Source organism: Equus caballus, chromosome 5 (genome assembly GCF_041296265.1).
Source record: "Equus caballus isolate H_3958 breed thoroughbred chromosome 5, TB-T2T, whole genome shotgun sequence".
Taxonomy (NCBI): Eukaryota; Metazoa; Chordata; class Mammalia; order Perissodactyla; family Equidae; genus Equus; species Equus caballus.
The window spans coordinates 22,024,020-22,043,591 of NC_091688.1; the positions used below are offsets into that span (position 1 = coordinate 22,024,020).

A 19,572-nucleotide genomic window follows, 5' to 3' on the forward strand; every position below is an offset into this window, starting at 1 on the left:
GTGGCAGGTACCATGCTAAATGATATGGTACCTGCTATTATGGATATGACTTCATTTTATCCTTACAACAACTCTATATCGTGGCTATTTTTATCCCTGTTTCACAGATGAGAAAAGAGAGGCACAGAGAAGTTTCACAATTTGTTCAAGGTTGCACGTGAGTAGGTAAAAGCACTTGGATTCTAACTCGCCTTAGTGTAAACGAGAACTTGTGATCTTCACCACCACGTGGCACTGTGATAAAAACAAAGCAAAAATAACCTTGTCTTATGTTCCCCAAGGAAGCCATTAGGTTATTCTCAGACTGTGACCTCTAACGTGGCAGGGTTGTGGCTGTGATTGTTTGCTATACCATCTAGCATGGTGCTGTGTGTGGAAGACACTTAATAAAGGCTTTCTGTTCTACCTGCGACTGTTGTGCTGACACTCTAAGTTGGAACCTCAGACGTGGCCTATAGTGCTGTCGGCAGGGACCCTGCAGACAAGCACCAGCCTGTGTGTTACGGGAAGCTCAGTGAAGATTTGGGGGGGTGCCTTGGGTGGGAGGAGATTCAGAGAGTCCCCACATGGACCCTTGATACTCCCAAATTTCATCCAATTTTCGAGAAAATTCAGACCAAATTACTTATTTTAAGGTCCGCTAACATACAGCCAAGTAACCTTTCTGATTTCGCCTCCCTCCGCTTGTGCTTCTCTTTTTTCTCTCAAACCACAAACAAGGGAAGATTGATAGCTGGAATGGAAAAACCCATGGTGTGGTCTCACAAATACAGGTCTAGGCTAAGGGTGGGGGAGATCCTCCTTTCTCATCTGTTTGTTTAAAGATAAAGAGGCCCTTTCAGTCCGCATGGGGTCCAGCCATTTAACCATAAACTATATTAATGGATGTCAGAAAGTACCTGCTCTGCTCAGCTGAGGGGGAGGGACATGAACTCTGGGTTCTGACCATTCTGGTCCCAGCTTCTCCAAACCCCTCAATTTAAAATTGCTACCTTTCAAGCGCGTATTCTGGTGTCTCGTATGCCGTTTTTTTCTTATTAATTTTTAATTTTTAAAAAAAAAATTTGTAAAAAGCCTTTTGTATTTCTGATACACAGAGACCCTGGAATTTCAGATCTGCCAATAACGCTCCATGTTCCAAAGAAAAAAAAAGTCATTTTTTTTCCTTACTGGAATTTTTTCATTCCTTCCCACCCACCCCACCTCCATTTCTCATTTCCTCAGGAAACCATTTCGCTGGAGACAGAGGGAAAGTTTTCCAACACACTTCCCCCAGCCTCCATGGACTCATGCACACCCAGAGAGCAGTTTAGCACCAAGAACGTATGTCGCAATATACTCAACCTTGCCCTTAAAGATTCCGCCTCCAATCCTCTGGCACGTTGGGAAGGCCTTGGGGTGAGGCAGCCTTCATCCCTGCTGGCACCAGTCACCCTCCAGGAACCCTTGAAGATGGTTGGGCTGGCCTCTGGCTGGCTTCCCTTTGCTCTGGGCTGTCAATCAAAGAGGCAAATATAGAGCTGTTATGGTGCTTCTGTGGCGTCCCTGGACATGACCTTCCTGTGGGCTTTCTAGAGTGAAGGAAGGTAAAGTAGGGACTCTCTGTTGATTTTCGGAGGAAGTATGGGAGTCTGTCATCATTTTTTTCATTAAACAAATATTTGAGAACTTTAATGCGTACTAAACAATGTTTCGGGTGCTGGGGATATAAATGGCGAATGAGTCAGGCAAGGTTTCTGCTCTTTGGTTTACTTTCTAGTTAGGGAGTCGGGGGTGTTGAGAAAAGAAGGCAAAACCAAGAGTAGACAGGGAAAAAGCAAGAAAGCAAATAAATGAACCAAATATCGCTAAATTAGTGATAAGAGCTATGAAGAAATTGAATAGGATTTTAGACTGGTGACTAATCTCCTTTCTGCCTGCAGCTTTGGGAAGCTTCCTCCCCAGTCTCTAATTCTGGAGTTATCTGACATTCCTCTAGGCTCTGAGAGGCTCATTGGTGGAAGCCTTTGTCCCACCCAGAGCAAAGACTCCACATTTCTCTCTGAAAATGGAGTTCAAAAAACTTTTGTGAGCCAAGATCTAGGGTCCATGACACTTCCACCAGCTCCTGTGGTGAGAGGTGCTGAGAGGCAGAAGAGGAGAAGAATTCAGAATGCTTCGGAAACGGCTTTCCACTCTAGGGCCCCAAACAAACGCAGAGCTTTTTAAAAGACTTGAGCTGCAAAGAGAAAATGAATAGAGTGGAATTATTTCCAGCTGCAACAAAAATGTTACCTTTAACCAAAAGGGATTCCCCTGTGTTATTCACCTTCCGTGACTCATCAGGTACGTGGGGACCAAGTCTAACCTGTGTCCAGATCTAAGCAGTCTTGGAGGGCTCCAGGGAAGCTGGCTTTTCCCTCCGGTAGCCAACACTCCTCTTTTCAGTGTCATGGGACATGGTTTCCGTTGCTTTTTGGTTTGCATTCTTGCTTTCCATTTGGATACATAAATGTTCTCAGTTCAAGAGGAGGCCTCCAGGAATGGGAGGCTGGGGAGTTTATTGTAATCTGAGGTAGGAGTCCTTCTAAGACTGAATTTACACTCTGCTTAGCAACCACCAGATGTCAGCAACTCATCTGATTTCAGCTCTTTAGCAAAGGGAACGACAACCCAGGAGGAAGGGAATGACGCCTTAAGCTGACATCAGCTTTTTTTTCAGTTTCAGGTGTGACTTCAGAAAGTTGTCCACTCTTAGCAAAAGTGCTAATGGCTCAAGCAGGAGCCAAGTATGAGGATGAAAAAGCCACTCAAACACAGTCATGTGACGGAATTCTTGGGCTAACACTTTAATTTGATTTTTCTTTGTCAGCACCATTTACAGATAGCAGAGAATTTTGTTAGGGAATTAAAGAAGATTCATTGGGAAGATTTTTAAGGCCAAAAGCAACTATATGGATAAACTTGTTTTTGAATTTTTTTTTAAAATAATCCTTCTAGAGTCTTGAGAAAAACTCTGTAAGAAGGGAAAGAGAAGTCTGAAAGTACAAATATTATTTAAAAGAAAGGGTATGAATAAGGTACCAAAGGCCAGGAGGTAAATAGGATCAGGTCCCGTGGTGGTGATTTATTTTGTAAAACCAGGTTAAGCAGCTATCAATATAACAAAATGTGAGACAAAATGCCTTCAGTGGATGGAACGTCAATATGGCTAAAACTGCCTCTGGTTTTGTGGAGGAGGCCTCCGCATTAGTTCCTGGTTTCGCAGACCTGTCATAATGTCTTCTTCAGAAAGCCAAGCCCAGGCGCAAATGCAACAGGATCACATTTATTAAAAGTTCTCAGATTCCCAAGAACAGAGTGGCAGAGATCCCCCGTGCATTCTTTTCTTAGTCAACCTCCAATGTATCTTTTCCCACTTTCATTTTTATTCTTCTTGTTCCTGTTAGGGGTTCTGTACTTCAAGGTCAAATCTGCATCCCTCACTCCATTGCTGGGCAAGTCTCTGCGTGGTTAGAAGCGTAAAAAGAAGCATAAGTTGTCCTCTGCAGCAAGCGCTCTAAGTGTAAAGGTTGGTTACCATAAAACTAAAATATGTGACCAAAACCCAAAGCCCGGCATTCAGGCTGGGGCGGGGGCCTGGGGGGCCAAGCCCCAGTGCAGGGCTTGGCGTGGAGTGAGTACTAAAGCCGCCCACTGACAAATAGGGCACAACCTGCCTCTCCAACCTGTTTCCCACGTCTCATCAACCCTATCCACCTCTCTGGTCCCCTAGACATGCCAGGACCTTCCTTCTTTGAGTCTCTGCCTCCAGCCACCTCTCCACACTCTCCTCTGGAAATTCCTTCCCTCTCATTTAAATTCTACTGATGTTTCAAGCTCTCCCTTCTCCTTAAAGCATTTACTTATCCCCCCAGCCTGATGCTCTTTCCCACCTCTTCATCCCTAAGCACTTGCTCCAGCACATCTTTAATTCTTTTAGTTAACAACCTTATATCCTATTAATAATTATGTACATATATCAATAATTAATATAGAACACATATTAAATCATGTTGCCATTTGTATGATGTAAATCTACTTCTTCCACATTTTTTCCAAAACAGATCGTAAATTTATTGAAATTTAAAAGTAACTTTTAGCCAAGTATCTTACAAATAATAAGATGCCTAATAGATGCTTTTTAATTGAAAGTGAAGATGTTCTATTTCTGATTTCAGGTTATGCTCTATCTTCCCGAGGATGCATCCGCGGAAGGAAATTGCTAAGATAAATGAGAAGCAGAGCTGGAACCCTCTGCTCCTCGCTCATCCACTGCTCCATTTGAGTTCCTTAAAGGAAGAAAGGCCCAAAGAAATGTAGGTGGTTCAGTCTCCACCCCCTTTCTCTGAAGGCTGTGGCTCCTCTCACCGTGAGGAATGCCAAGCCTGAATTCCCTGAGGGTAATTTGATCTGCTAATTATATGCAAAGACTCAGATTCCTAAAAGAAGGCTTGACTTTGTTGCCACCTGGGAAATGTCAACAAATGACATTATCTCCCTTTGAGCAAGCACTGCGGCTTCTGGCTGGGCAAGGAGGGTCAATAGGGAGCCAGGTGAGTCAGGGGCCCTGGGTCGCCAGGGACTCGGATGGGTGGGGCACTTAATGACTCTCTTCCTATAACTTTGTTCTTCTCGCTGAAATTTTAAAAATTCGTCCTGGGTTCTTTATCAAGAGAATCTTGAAAGGAAAATTACCTTTCTGTTTTCTAACTTGGAACTAGAGGAAGAGCTGTGCTAAAGCTTCGATGGGCACGCGCAGCATTGGAACATTGCTCTTGCTGGCTGGACTAAGGCCACGTCCAAAGCCAGTGGTGTGCAATGGGAGGCTGCCCCTTCTCTGCCTCCTATTGTATTAGGCTGAGGTTGGATGAAAGGCAGTGTGGTTGGGGAAGTCGATTACATTAACTTATTACTCCCTTTAGCCAGTCCTTGCTGTGGGCTAAGTGCCTTACAATCATGCTCTTGTTTAATCCTTAGTGTGACTCTTGAGAATATATTATTTCCACTTTATAGAAAAGGAAGCTGAAGTTTAGAGAGGTAAGGAAATTTGTCCTGAGTCACACAGCTAATAAAGGGCAAGGTTTTTTTGTTTTGTTTTGTTTTTTAGGCAGATTGGTCCTGAGCGAACATCTGTTGCCAATCTTCCCCTTCTTTTTCCCCAAAGCTCCAGTATATAGTTGTATATCCTAGTTGCAAGTTCTTCTCGTTCTCCTATGTGGGATGACACCACAGCATGGCTTGATGAGTGGTGTGTAGGTCTGCGCCCAGGGTCCAAACCTGCAAAGCCAGGGCCACCAAAGTGGAGGCCACAAACTTAATCACTACAACTCCGGGCCGGCCCCCAAGGTTGGGTTTTAAACCAAAGTGTCAGATGCCTTGGATTCTGGTCCTGATTCTGCCACTGTCTACTATGTGACTGAGGAAGGACAATTCATAAAACTTCTCTGAGCATTTGTGTCCTCTTTTTAAAATGCGAGGGTTGGGATAGATGATTTAGAACTACATTGTACAATGGTGGCCAGTCATCACACGTGGCTGTTGAGCACTTGATGTGCTGGCCTGAACTGAGAAATGTTGTAAGTGTACAATATATACTGGATTTCAAAGACCAGAAAAAACGATGTGAGATAGCTTAATGGTATTTTAAATATTGATTACATTTGAAAATGATAATATTGTATGTATTAAATATATGTTACATATATATGGGCAACCAAACTATATTATTAAAATTAATTTAACCTGGTTATTCATACTTTTTAAAATTTAGCTAGTAGAACATTTAGAATTATATGTGTGGTTCACATTATTTTTCTATCAAACAGGACTTTCTAGACTTTTCTAATAAATTGTCTCTAGAGGTCACGTGTCTCAAGAATTGACATTTTTTTGTGACTCCTCAGGTCTAGAGTTGCTGATGAGAGTAGGAACCAAAGCTGAGGGGGAAAGTGAAGACACAGCAAGAGCTACCCATGGAAATGACTCAAGCTCTGACGATCGGGACCCCAACTGGTCACTCAACTTGGTTACAAACAGATTTGCACTTGACAGCACGTTGATGAAACAAGCAGGTAAGAACGTAGTTTTGCACTTTTCAGCAAGCACAACCGCCATCACATTCACGGGTGCCAGGTGAAATTCTTTGCAACGTGTATAATCCTTTACCAAATTTAAAATTTCATTTAATCCTCACGACAACCCTACGGAAATAAGTTCTACTATTATGCAGATGTCATAGATGATAAAACTGAGGCTCGAGAAAGGTTAAGTAACTTTCCCAAGGTCATAGAGCTAATTAGTGATAAGTGTGTCTGACTCAACAGCTTATATTTGTAATCATTAGGTAATACAACCTAATTCAAATAGCCTCAGTTTCTCCAGTTGTAACCAGGTGAAAAATGGAGAAAAGCATCAGCTTTGTGGGAAGGATATTGGTCCTGGAGGGAACTCCAGAAGTTCCTGATTCTGCTCAGGGGTTATTTATATGTCTTGGAGGCTTGTCTATCATTATCCACCTCTCAAGCGGAGGTGCTCCACTGGTCTCTGTACCCCAGCAGTCTGGAGGGACTACGTTTTCTAGGTTCTTCAGTTGAAGCCAGACAGCAGTGAGGCAGATGGAGATAATTACTTACCATGCACAAAACTCTGCCAAGCACTTGAGTGAAAACTGAGAATTTGTCTCCATCATCCAACCATTTCTAAACATTACGGTTTGGCAATTTAGAGATGGCTCTTTTAAATTCCTTCCAGATATGTGATGCTATATGCATTAGTCAGGGTCCAATGAGGAAAGAGAGTCTATACAATAATTTGAATGTGAAAAAGTTAACTATGACAAGGGATTAGAGTAATGAGGGGCTGACTAAGAATAAGTAAAGAAAACTCTAAAGATATAGGAATAATAGGTATAAAAAGCAGCTATTACACCCAGAGCTGAGAGAGAGGCCCAAGGAAGATCTCTCCCCCAACTCTAACCCCGGCTGAGATCCAGGCATGGTTGGAGAGAGCATGGCTGTGGCCCCACTGGATGGGAGAGGAGTAGCTGCGTCAATGAAATTTGCTGGAGATACCCCCTCTGCAGCTAGCTGTAAGTTAGCTCACCAGGTTGCAGGGAAAGTTGTTCAGGAGGCGGTGTCTTGGTGTCTCTTGGAGGCACTTACTATGAAATTACCTGAGGAGCTGGGGGAAGCTGCTGGGCGTGGGGTAGTGCTGGCCGCCATGCACTGAAGGAAGTGGATGCTTGAGAAGCCACCTGTGCTTCAGCAGCTGGCTGCTGGAAAGGCTGCCTATATTGCAGAAGCCTGGCACTGAAGAAGCTGCCCACTCTGCAGGACCTGTGAGCTGGGAAAGCCACATGGTCTTTAGGAGCCTGGTGCTGGAGAACGTGTGCTAAGCAGGAGCTGGCTACTGGAGAAACCCTGCATGCTGCAGGAGCGGGACAGTGGAGAAGCTGCTTGTGCTGCAGGAACTGCTGAACCAGAACACCAGAACCAGGATGGAAGTCCCCTTCCTACTGCAATGTCTCTCCAGTGCTCTCTACTTACAAAGCTTAACATTGCGCCAGCTAGTAAAGGAAAAATATTTAAAGGGCCCAGATCTATTTTTTCAGAGCAGGCAGTATAGGGTGAATTTGTAGCTGAGAGACAATAAATCGATAACTGGCACACTATAGAAGAATGGCTTTTAAACTCTAGCATACCTAAGCAATACCTAGGAGTACTTGTGTAAACTTCAGAGTCCTGGGACCCCATGTTCTGGTTCAGTGGATCTAAGTTTCATTCTGGAATTTGTTGTTTGCACAGGCACCCCATAATACTGATGGGTGATCTGCTACCATCAATATTCACTTGGCTTATTTCAATAGTCTCTTAACTGGTGTCCCTGATTCCCTTCTTATTCCTATATCGTCTATTTTTCACACAGTATCCAAATGATCCTAAAAAATATAATTTAGAGGAGTTGGACCCTTGGTGTAGTGGTTAAGTTCAGCACACTCTGCTTCAGCAGCCCAGGTTCATGGTTTGGATCCTGGGTGCAGACCTACACCACTCGTCAGCCATGCTGTGGCAGTGACCCAAGTTAGAATACAGGCATACTTTGGAGATATTGTGGGTTCAGTTCCAGACCGCTGCAGTAAAGTGAATGAATATCACAATAAGGCAAGTCACACGAATTTTTTGGTTTCCTAGTGCATATAAAAGTTATGTTTACACTTTCTGTAGTCTATTAAGTATGCAATAGCATTGTGTCTAAAAAATCAATGCACACGCCTTAATCAAAAAATGATTTATTGCTAAAAAATGCTAACCATCAAGTTGAACGAGTCATAACCTTTTGCTGAGGGAGGATCTTGCTTTGATGTTGACAGCTACTGACTGATCGAGGTAGTGGTTACTGAAGGTTGGGGTGGCTGTGGAAATTTCTTAAAAGAAGAAAACAATAAAGTTTGCTGCATTGATTGACTCTTCCTTTCATGGATGATTTCTCTGTAGCATGTGATGATGTGTGATAGCATTTTACCCACAGGAGAACTTCTTTCAAAATTGGAGTCGATCCTCTCAAATCCTGCCACTGCTTTATCAACTAAGCTTATGGTATGTCCTAAATCCTTTGTTGTCATTTCAACAATCTTCACAACATCTTCACCAGGAGTGGATTCCGTCTCAAGAAACGAGATTCCTGGCTCATCCACAAGAGGCAACTCCTCATCCCTTAAAGTTTTATCATGAGATGGCAGCAATTCAGTCACACCTTCAAGCTCCACTTCTAATTCCAATTCTCTTGCTGTTTCCACCACGTCTGCAGTTAGCTTCCTCCACTGAAGTCCTGAACCTCTCAAAGTCATCCATGAGGGTTGAAATCAACTTCTTCCAAACTCCTGTTAATATTGATATTTTGACCTCTTCCCATGAATCACAAATGTCGTTAATGGCATCTAGAACAGTGAATCCTTTCCAAAAGATTTTCAATTTATTTTGCCCAGCTCCATCAGAGTAATCACCGTCTGTGGTAGTTATAACCTTATGAAATGTATTTCTTCAATAATAAGACTTGAAAGTCAAAATTACTCTTTGATCCATGGGCTGTGGAATGGATGTGGTGTTAGCAGGTGTGAAAACAACATTAATCTCATTGTACGTCTCCATCCGAGCTGAGCTCTTGGGTCACCAGGTGCGTTGTCAATGAGCACTAATATTTTGAAGGGGGTCTTTTTTCTGAGGAGTAGTTCTCAACAGTGGGTTTCAAATATTCAGTAAATCATGTTGTAAGCAGATGTGCTGTCATCCAGACCTTGTTGTTCCATTTATAGAGCACAGGCAGAGTAGATTCAGCACAATTCTTAAGGGTACCAGGATTTTGGGAATGGTAAATGAGCATTGGCTTCAACTTAAAGTCACCAGCTGCATGAGCCCCTAACAACAGAGTCAGCCTGTCCTTTGAAGCTTTGAAGCCAGGCATTGACTTCTCCTCTCCAGCTATGAAAGTCCTAGCTGTCACCTTCTTCCAATAGAAAGCTCTTTCGTCTGCATTGAAAAAGCTGTTGTTTAGTGTAGCCCCGTCTTTGCTATGTTAGCTAGACCTTCTGGATGACTTGCTGCAGCTTCTACGCAGCACTGGCTGCTTCCCCTTGCACTTTCATGTTATGGAGACGGCTTCTTTCTGTAAACCTCGTGAACCAACCTCTGCTAGCTTCAGACTTTTCTTCTGCAGCTTCCTCACCTCTCTGAGCCTTCACAGAACTGAAGAGAGTTAGGGCCTTGATCTGGGTTAGGCTTTGGTTTAAGGGAATGTTGTGGCTGGTTTATCTTCTATCCAGACCACGAAAACTTTCTCCACATCAGCAATAAGGCTGTTTCGCTTTCTTATCATCTGTGTGTTCACTGGAGTAGCACTTTTAATTTCCTTCAAGAACTTTCCCTTTGCATTCATACTTGGCTAACTGTTTGGCTCAAGAGGCCTAGCTTTCAGCCTGTTGGCTTTTGGCATGCCTCCTCACTAAGCTTAATCATTTCCAGCTTTTGATTTAAAGTGAGAGAGGTGTGACTCTTCCTTTCACTTGACCACTTAGAGGCCATTGCAGGGCTATTAATTGGCCTAATTTCAATGTTCTCTTATCTCAAGGAATAGAGAGAACTGAGGAGAGGGAGTGAGGCGGAGGAATGGCTGGTTGGTGGAGCAGTCGGAACACATACAACTTTTATCAGTTAAGTTCTCTGTCTTATATGGGCGTGGTTCGTGGTTCCCCAAAACAATTACAATAGTGACATCAAAGATCACTGATCAAAGGTCACCATGACAAATACAGTAATAATGAAAAACTTAGAAATATTGTGACAAGTACCAAAATGTGACACAGAGACGTGAAGTGAGCAAATACTGTTGGAAAGATGGTGCCGATAGACTTGCTTGATGCAGGGTTGTCACAAACCTTCAATTTGTAAAAAACGCAGTATCTGCAAAGTGCAGTAAAGTGCAGCACAATAACATGAGGTATGCCTGTATGTGATTCAGTTGCTCAAAATCCTCTAGTGGTTCCCCATCTCGCATGAGAAAAGGCTCAAGTCCCTACAGGGACTTGCCTAATTTGGGCCCCTACTACCTCTCTCCTACTACATGCCCTTTGTTCCTTCCGCCTGGGCCACACTAGTCTTCTTGTTGTACCTCGAACATCTCAGGCACCCTCCAGCCTCAGGACATGCGCTATTGCAGCTCTTTCTTCCTGGTGGGCTCTCCTCCCAGATTTCTGCACAGCTCATACCCTCACTGCCTTCTGGTCTTTGCTCAAATGACACCTTTTCAACGAACTCTTCCCTGAAAATCTTATTTAAAATTATAACCTTCTCTCCACCCCTTCACCCAGGGCACACCCTCTCCTCCTTCTCTCGTTGTTTTTCTCCATAGCGCTTATCACCATCTAACTCATTATATGTTGCACTTATTTATTGTATGTGCTCTCAGTCTTTTCCCACTAGAATGTAAAGTCCATGAGAAAGAGCAATTTTATCTGTTTTGTTCACTGCTGTTCTCTCCAGGGCCTTGAATGGCACCTTGGACAATAGGTGCTCAACGAATATTTGTTAAATGAATGAATGCAGCCTACGCTTTGAGAAACTCTTGGGAGAGTATATAGATTGTGAAGTTGTTGTGCTAGTGGGCAGTCAAGGTCTACACAAGTTCTCAAACATATCAAAAGCTTAATGTATGCAAACACGAACATGGACCTTTTAAAGGAGCTGCACTTCATGAGAAAAGAGCCTTCTAGAGCAGTCTGGATACAATGGATAAAGAGAACATGCCTGTACTCAGAGTGGTGGAAAAGCAGCCTAGTTCATTGAAAGAGCATGTGGAGTTTTAAAGAGAGAAAATTGTAGTTACTCAAAATTACCACTTTTGAGAAAAGTTTGTATTCTTAGTCATATTGCTTCTGGAAAGCTTCTAGAGGCCTCTGGATTTAGAAGACAAGCCTCCAGATACAAACAGAGCAGGTCTGTTTGTCTTCTTCCCAGAGCCAACTTTTCTTGTTCTTGGAGGAAGGAAGCGTGCCTATGATTGGCACTTCCTTCAGGCTCTGGAAATTGTCCTCCATTCCATCCGGATCAAACCTCTCCTGCCCGCTCTAACACTGAAGGACTGAGTGAATTCCAAGCGTGGCCTTGCTGAGTGAGTCATATCCCCATTTCACGTGATTTGGGCCTTATTTAGCCAAGGACATTTAAGAGCTTATGGATGAATTATTTAAGGAGAGAGCAAAGCAAGACTGAGAGGTAGTTTCAGAGAATCAAGCTGGACTCTGCAGAATGGATTAGAGGCAAGAAAATAGGCTTGACATATCATGTCCACATGCAGTTGGAGGGCCAACAGTCTGTAACTCTTTAGACCTATTTTTAAGAAGGAATTTGGCAGAAAAGGACCATTTTATTCTTGTCACAAGACAGAGGAAAAATTGAGAAAATTAGAGTTGGTTTGTAGTTATTGGAGTTATTAGGTCTATTTATGGAGTCCAGGCAATTTAACTCTAGTATGACTACTTTACCTAATATTAACACTTGCTCACAAGGTATCAGATGAATTGTGAGATGAATCTTCTCCTGGGTATGGGCATGATCACTTGAAAATATCCTGCTTTGTAAGCTCACGAAAGGCTGGAAAATGTATTCCCTCTTCCAAGAGTTGACAACTCACCAAAGATTTGGAAGATGCATTGGGTCCTGAGAAGCTCAAATAGGAAACTCACCACCAATCATTATCAACTTTTTAAAAACTATCACTTGATCATCATTTTGTCGTCTGTGTATTTCTAGGGTGATAGTGAGAGATTGTCTATAGCTAGTAAAAACAGTTTAAGGAGCCTAACTAACCCTTTGGCGTCCCTAAGAACCATGAGACAAGAAGGGTGAAAGGATGTAGGTTCCTTGCCTCCCCGGACTCAGCGGCCGTTTGCAATGATCTCTTGGTTAGCCTCACTGGCTTATACTGGTAATGTATGTGCTCTCCAGATTGCCAAATCCAGTGGCCAATTCTCAGTCCATATCATACTCTATCAGTAGCATTTGGCAGGTTGATCTTTCCCTTCAACTTGAAAAGTTTCTTTACTTGGCCTGGATACCCCTCTCTTCTGGATATTCATTTACCTCACTGGCACTTCCCTCCCAGTCTCCTTTGCTGTTTCCTCATCACCTCTGCAAGATCTCCCAGTTGGAAAGCCCAAGGATTCAGTCCAAAGATCTCATTTCTACTGTACTAATCACTGCCAAGATAACCTCATTCAGGGCCATGGTTTTAAATACCGTCTATCTTCCAAGAACTACTAAATTCATATCTCAAGCCTGGACTGTGCCCTGAACTCAGATAATATGCAACTTTTTACTGGACATATCTACCTTGATGTCTGATAAGCATCTCATACTTAACAATACCCTAAACAAGTCCATGATTTCTACACCCCTGCAAAAAAATCTTCTTTTAGTTTTCTCATGTTAGTTAATGGTAATCTCCTCTTTCTAGTTGCTCAAAGCCAAAAAGCTTGATGTCCTCCTTGACACTTTCTCTCATACCCTACAGCTGAAGCATCAACGAATCCTGTTGGTTCTACTTTCAAAATAAATCACTTGCTCCATAAATATATTCTCAAGACAGCAGCTGGAGTGATCTTTTACAGGTAAGTCACATCTCCTCCGTTAAAAACCTTCCAGTGGCTTTCCATCTCAATTAGAGTCACAGTCAGAGTTTTGCAATGGCCCTAAAGACCCTACGTGATCTTTCCTCACCCTGAACAACTCTGCAACTTAATCCCCTACCGCTGTCCGCCTCATTCCTCTGGCTCCAGTCACACTGGCCCCTTGACTTTCCTCAGACACTCCAGCCACACTCCCATCTCAGAGCCTTTGCTTTGTTGCACATTCAGCCCTGGAAAGTTCTTCTCCCAAATAACTTAATGGCTTGCTTCCTCACTTCTTTCAACGTCTGTGTTCAAATGTCACCTTAACTGTGAGGTCTTCCCTGACCACCCTAAAAAAATAGGAATCTGTCTTTTCTATGTTTTCCTATCTAAGGCATGAATAATTGCAAATAATAATGCATCCTACGATGTGATTCTTACCACCACTCCCCTTCCCATCACTGTGGGTCCCTCTCACCCCACTCTGTTTTCTCTTCTTGTTGGTTTGTCTCACTTACTATCTGACATAATATATATTTACTTGTTTATTTATTGTCTGTCCCCCTAAACTGAAATAATAGCTCCACAACAGCAAGGGAACTTTGTTGATGGCGTTCACTGCTGTATTCCCGTTACCCAGATTGTCACCTGGAGCAAAGTAAGTGTCCAATAAATAAATGCCCAGTAAATAAACGTGTCCAAATAAATATCAAATGAATGGATATATAAATAAAAAGCAGTTACTGGTAGATTAGGACATGCATAAAGAATGGCACTGCAATAGACAATGTTTGCGTCCCTCCAAAATTCATATGTGGGAGCCCAACCCCCAATGTGATGATATTTGGAAGTGAGACCTTTAGGAGGTGATTAAGGCATGAGGGCAGAGCCCTCACGGTGGGATTAGTGCCCATTACTAAGGAGCCCCCAGAGCGCTCCCTCACTCCTTCCTCCATGTGAGGACACAGGGAGAAGATGATTGTCTGTGAGCCAGGAAGTGGGTTCTCACCAGACACCGAATCTGCTGGTATCTTGATCTTGGATTTCTTAGCCTCCGGAACTGTGGGAAATAAAGTCCTGTTATTTATAAGGTGCCCAGTCTATGGTAGGGTGGCCTGTGACAGTCACCTGAATGAACAGAGGCAGGCACTGGGAATCTAGGAGGGTTAGAAGGAGATGGATGCCTTTAAGAGAAGAAGTTCATGAGGGACATGACAGCGTCTCTGTCCTTGGAGAACTACTGCCAGAAGCAGGAGGCTGAGTGTTTCCTGTCCCTAGTCTGTCTGGCCAGTGTTTAACTGTTGGCCACGACTAGCTGCTTGTCTTTGGGCAAGATGTTTAACCTTGCTAAGTCTCAGTTTTTCTCAGCGGTAATACGAGGATAATAACAGAACCGACTTTGGGCTTATTATGAAGAAAACGATGTCAAAAATGTTTATTTAGCACAGTCCTTAGACTTAATGAGGGCTCAATAAATGTTACTATTATTTTTGCTGTGCAAAATAACATTGTGACAGGATGTACCCTAAAACATCAACAATGGCCAGCCCAAGGTTTGGGATTGTGGATGAGTTTTATTTTCTTCTTTTGGCTTCTATTTTCCCATTTTTCTACAATGAATAAGTATTATTTGCAATATGAAAACAAATGAGAATTATTGCTTTTTAAAAAAGAATTAGACCAGCGCAGCTATGTTTAGCTGGGGTTGGGTCAAGTGGACCTATGTGAATGGGTTTGATGGTCTCCTGAGGTTCCGATCAGCCTTTTGATTCTGCTCTTTCTAAACCAAAGGCCAGCAGGTAAGAGCTGGTGTTCTGAGGGTGACGGTGGGAGGAAAGAGAAGTAAGAGATGGCAAGGAGAGGCATAGAGCTTAGAAAACTAAAGAGGTCCAGATACTGAAGAGAGGAACTTGGGAGTCTAGCTGTCCATTCCTCAGCTTGGGATGAGTTTAACGTTAGGGGCCCTATGCTGGGAAAAAAGAAAACACAAATCAATTCACTTTGGTTCAACCATGAAAAGTTTTCCTAAAGAGGTGAAGTCTGAACTTGGGCTCTTGAAAGAACCTGGACTCAAAATTATTGAGGCTAATGATTCTCTAGATGAGCACTGACCGAAAGAAATAGAATATGAGCCCCACGCAATTTTAAATTTTCCAGTTATCACATTTCAAAAGGGAAAAAAAGCAGGTGACATTAATTTTAGTATTATATTTTATTTAACCTAATATATCCAAAATATTATCATTTCAACATGTAATCAGTATACAATAATTATTGAGATGGTTCACATTCTGTTGACTTTTTTGTACTAAGGTGTCAAAATTCAGTGTGTAGTTCACATTTCCAGTACATCTCCATTCAGGCTAGCCACCCGCAAAGTGCTCACCAGTCCCCTGTGGCCAGCGGCCACTGTCCTGGATAGTGAAGCTCCAGACCGTGCAGTTGCTGCTCCAGGAATGGAAATTCCCAAGAGTCCGCTGAAGCCTTTCTTTCTTCTCTTCTATCTTATCACTATCTCTTCTCACAGGTCCTCGGATGTCGCTGGTCATTTCCTGCCAGGATTGTTCTATGAAGCTGCCAACTTTTCCCAGAAAAAGACTGTTTCTTGGAAAAGATAGGGCCTGTTGAGAAACACAGAGGGGCAGGCAGAGAGCCATGTTGAGGGCACCCTGTGTCACTCTGTGCCGTTGGAGTCTCCGAGGAAAGTGCGTGTAGGTAGTGGAGAGCTGGTGGCCAGCGCAGCAGGGTTGAGAAACCCTCAAGCTTAGCAGAAGGCCTGGGCAGAGCTAGGCAGGGAGAGGTGCTGTGGTTTGGCTGCCTGCTGAGAAGGTGATCTTCACAAGCTTTTCCCACCTCATAGCATTGCTCCCTCCCACCCCGCTTTCCACACCAGCCTCCATGCCTACACACGTGTGGTAGCCCTTGTGTTCCTCTTCTTCCAACTAAAGGGAATTCAAGATAAAGAAATATGTTTATCTTGCCTGGGGGGCTCAACTAGTACATTTGTCAGCGTTGAAGCTGGGGTTTAAACGTGACTAGCTGGTTCATTTGTCGCAGGGGTGTATTTATCTGTGTTTGGAAGATTTAATTTTTCCCAGTGAAGAACTGTATAAATAGGTCTAATGAGCCTTGAGGGCTCTCATTTGCTTTCAGAATTTACAGCAAGCTGGGAAATCTCAGAACACCCTTGCCTCTCAGGGTTCTGTCCTGCCCACCACGAGGGGAATGGGCAAAGGCCAGTGTCGTTCTCCTTTTGGAGGGCGTTCATAGCCTTGGGACGCTCAAGTTTTCCCATTCAGGGGCTTACATTTTGGGATGTTTAGTTAAGATGGGTTTTTTAATACTTATGATAACCTGCATAATCTTTTGTTTGTATAGCTAGCAAAGTGCTCTCCAGATAAAAGAGAAGGGCAGAGTTAGTACACACGAATCGAAGACGAACATTGGGAGCGACGTGCTCTGAAGGAGAGCTGCCTCTCCACCGAGGCAGTGTCCACTCCTGGCTTTCCTCTTCTCTTTCTTTGTTTTATTAGGAGAGTTTGTTGTCAAACAGCAGCCAGTGTTAGTTCCAGCAGTGTGTGTGTGTATGGGGGCGTGGGGACAAGGGTAGAGTGGGAAGGAAAGAGAGACAGAGAGAGAAGCGAGACTGTGGTACAGAGGCAATGAGAGTGAGAGAGGAGGAGGAGAGGAGAGGGAAAGACGATTTTAAAAAACTGAGACAGGGGCTGGCGCCATGGCCCAGTGGTTAAGTTCAGTGTGCTCAGCTTCAGTGGCCCCAGGTTCGGTTCCCGAGCATGGACCTACACCACTCCTCAGTGGCCATGCTGTGGCAATGATCCACACACAAACAGAGGAAGATTGGCACAGATGTTAGCTCAGGGTGAAACTTCCTCAAGCGAAAAGAGGGCAATTGGCAACAGATGTTAGCTAAGGGCCAACCTTCCTCAACAAAAAAAAAAAAAAGAAGGGGAAAATGAAAAAAAACTCTAAAAAAAGGAAGATAATGCAGAAGGGAGAAAAGAGTGAGAAGATGGAGGGAGGGAAAAGGTGGGGATTAAGACAGATTATCTTAGATGTCATTGCTGGAAAAGGCCCCAGAAATCACATTTTCATTTTTTAGCTGGGGAAACACAGGCAAGAAGGGGCAGGGACATGTCCAGGGCCACGCATAGTTACTGGCAGAGCCAAGGGCCTGTCCACGCCTCTGTCCTCTGTGGCACCTCTAGGAGCAAAAGAAAAGAGAGACACATACAGGGAGCTTTTGTAGAACTTCGTGGGGTCTTGTTTCAAGTCTTGAGTCAACATTGCTCATCTTTGGTAAAGAAAAGAGCCTTCGTCTCCTCCCCTCCTCCGTCCCCAACACACACTGCTGTACTGGCCACTGCCTTGTGACAAGTGTTCTCTGGTCTAGTCTAAGTTTCCAAATCACCTGGGTGAGACTGAGAAAGTAGAAACTCTAGTCCAGGTTTGCAACACATTAAAAAAAAAAAGACTCAGTAATGCATACTTACTGGGTGTCTACTCCTTTGGGGTTGCCCATGCTATTTCTTAGGCTCCTCACATTAATTGAACACACTTTGAGAATTTCTCTACGACACAAACACACACACCCCCACCCACACACACGCACTGGGTGGGAGTCAAGAGGTACAGGTTCTTATCCCAGCTCTCCCAGGAGTTTGCTAACCCTTGACTCCTTGCCTCACTTTTCCTGAGGAATGGGCAGCTTGACCTGACCTCCTGACCTCTGACCTCTGACCTCTGAAGCCCCTTTGGCTCCATATCCAGCGACTCTAGAAGCAGACTGGTTTGGGGGAAAGAGAGTGGGCTTTGGGCTGGTGTATTAGCTGTGTGACTAGACAATTTTTAAACTGTCTCTGACCCCATTTATTTAAAAAACTATGGGGTTACTAATTTCTACCTCAGAGAATTGTTGTGAGGTTGCGATAATGTGTCTCGGGAAGTAGCCAGCAAAGTCTGGGTGTGGTAGAGTGGAGGTGGGTTATCTTTTTCAGTTTTCTTGTCTCTTTCTGTAATCTCACGCCTCTTAGGAGTCGGTGCCGAAGGCGCCTCACGCTGGTTTGCCAAAGCCGATGGTGCTCATCTCTCCCGTCTCTGCATTCAGTCCTGCCGCCTTGGTAGCTTGAAATCAGCCGTGGCAGGAGTATTGACACCATGGACACTGGCAAATGTTGTCAGGCAAGGCTTTTTTTTTACTTTGCAGAGTCGGTTGTTAAACATTACCAGCACACCACTGGGCCTGACCTTCCTATTTTATTTAGGTTTACTTTGATTTCTCTGGATTTTGAATATTATCCATTCATGCAGCAACTCCTTATTTTGAGCCTACTTTGCATAAGGCCTATCGATGGAGTTGCCAGGTAAGATACAGTACACCCAGTTGAATTTTAATTTCAGATTAACAATGAATAATGTTTTAGTGTGGGTATGTCCCATGCAACATTTGGGATGTACTTATACTAAAAAAATTAAAATGTTACTGAATGTCCTATAGTTTTATTTGGTAAATCTGTCAACCTTAGCTATGGAGAATCTAGTTATACAGGACACGGTTCCTCACCCTTGTTGCTTATGATCTAGTAGGAGTGTTGACCTTGAGAAATTTGAAATCAAGAGATTAACCTGGGCTTTTCATACTCTGATCCTCATCTTCATCATCTATCCTGTATTTAATGTTTATTGAGCAACTATTATACAGAATATATATTATATATATACTAACTATATAATTATATATAATATACTGTATATAATATAGCTATATATAGTATATATTTAATATATAGTATATGTATAACTATATAGTTATATGGAGTATATATTACATGGTTATATATAGTATATATGTGTACTATTCTACTTTCTGGGGTTTCAGCAGCAGACAAAAGCACACACATCTCTCTTCTCACAGAGCTTCCCTCTGGTTTGGGAAAGACAGACAATAAATAAGATAAAAAGTAAACGGCATGGTATATTAGACGGTGGTAAGTACGGTGGAGAGAAACTAGGGAAGGGGACGTGTGGGAGGAAAGGCAACAGCCTTTGTAGAGAAGCGTGTTCCAGGCAGAGAGAGCAGCACAGCCAGGCCCTCCATTGGGCGCTGGCCCGATCCCAGGCCTGCGCGGAGCGCTTTCCTTCCGTTATCTCATGGAATCCCGCAGTGGCCCTGCGTGGTGGGTATCCTCATTCCCCTTTTGCATGTGAGAAACTGAGGATGTTTTTGAGAGGTTCAACCTCCTGCGCAAGGCCCCCAGCTACTCCTGATGGAGGCTGCCGTCTCACTCAGGGCTGGCTGGCAACCACGTGGATGTTCCTCCCCGCTGAGAACAAGTTCTAGAAGAGGCGCTCCTAGATTCTCTCTAGGGTCACCC

General features: G+C 43.5%; 1 long non-coding RNA gene across 1 annotated transcript; it reads left to right on the forward strand.

The window, feature by feature from the left end:
• The first annotated feature begins 1,424 nt into the window (after nt 1-1,424).
• Nucleotides 1,425-17,175, forward strand: LOC138924027 (uncharacterized). Its single transcript, XR_011438499.1, has 7 exons — nt 1,425-1,586; nt 3,429-3,550; nt 4,200-4,574; nt 5,925-6,092; nt 13,084-13,180; nt 13,762-13,838; nt 15,708-17,175. It is a non-coding gene; the product is annotated as an uncharacterized lncRNA (long non-coding RNA).
• The last annotated feature ends 2,397 nt before the right edge of the window (nt 17,176-19,572 follow it).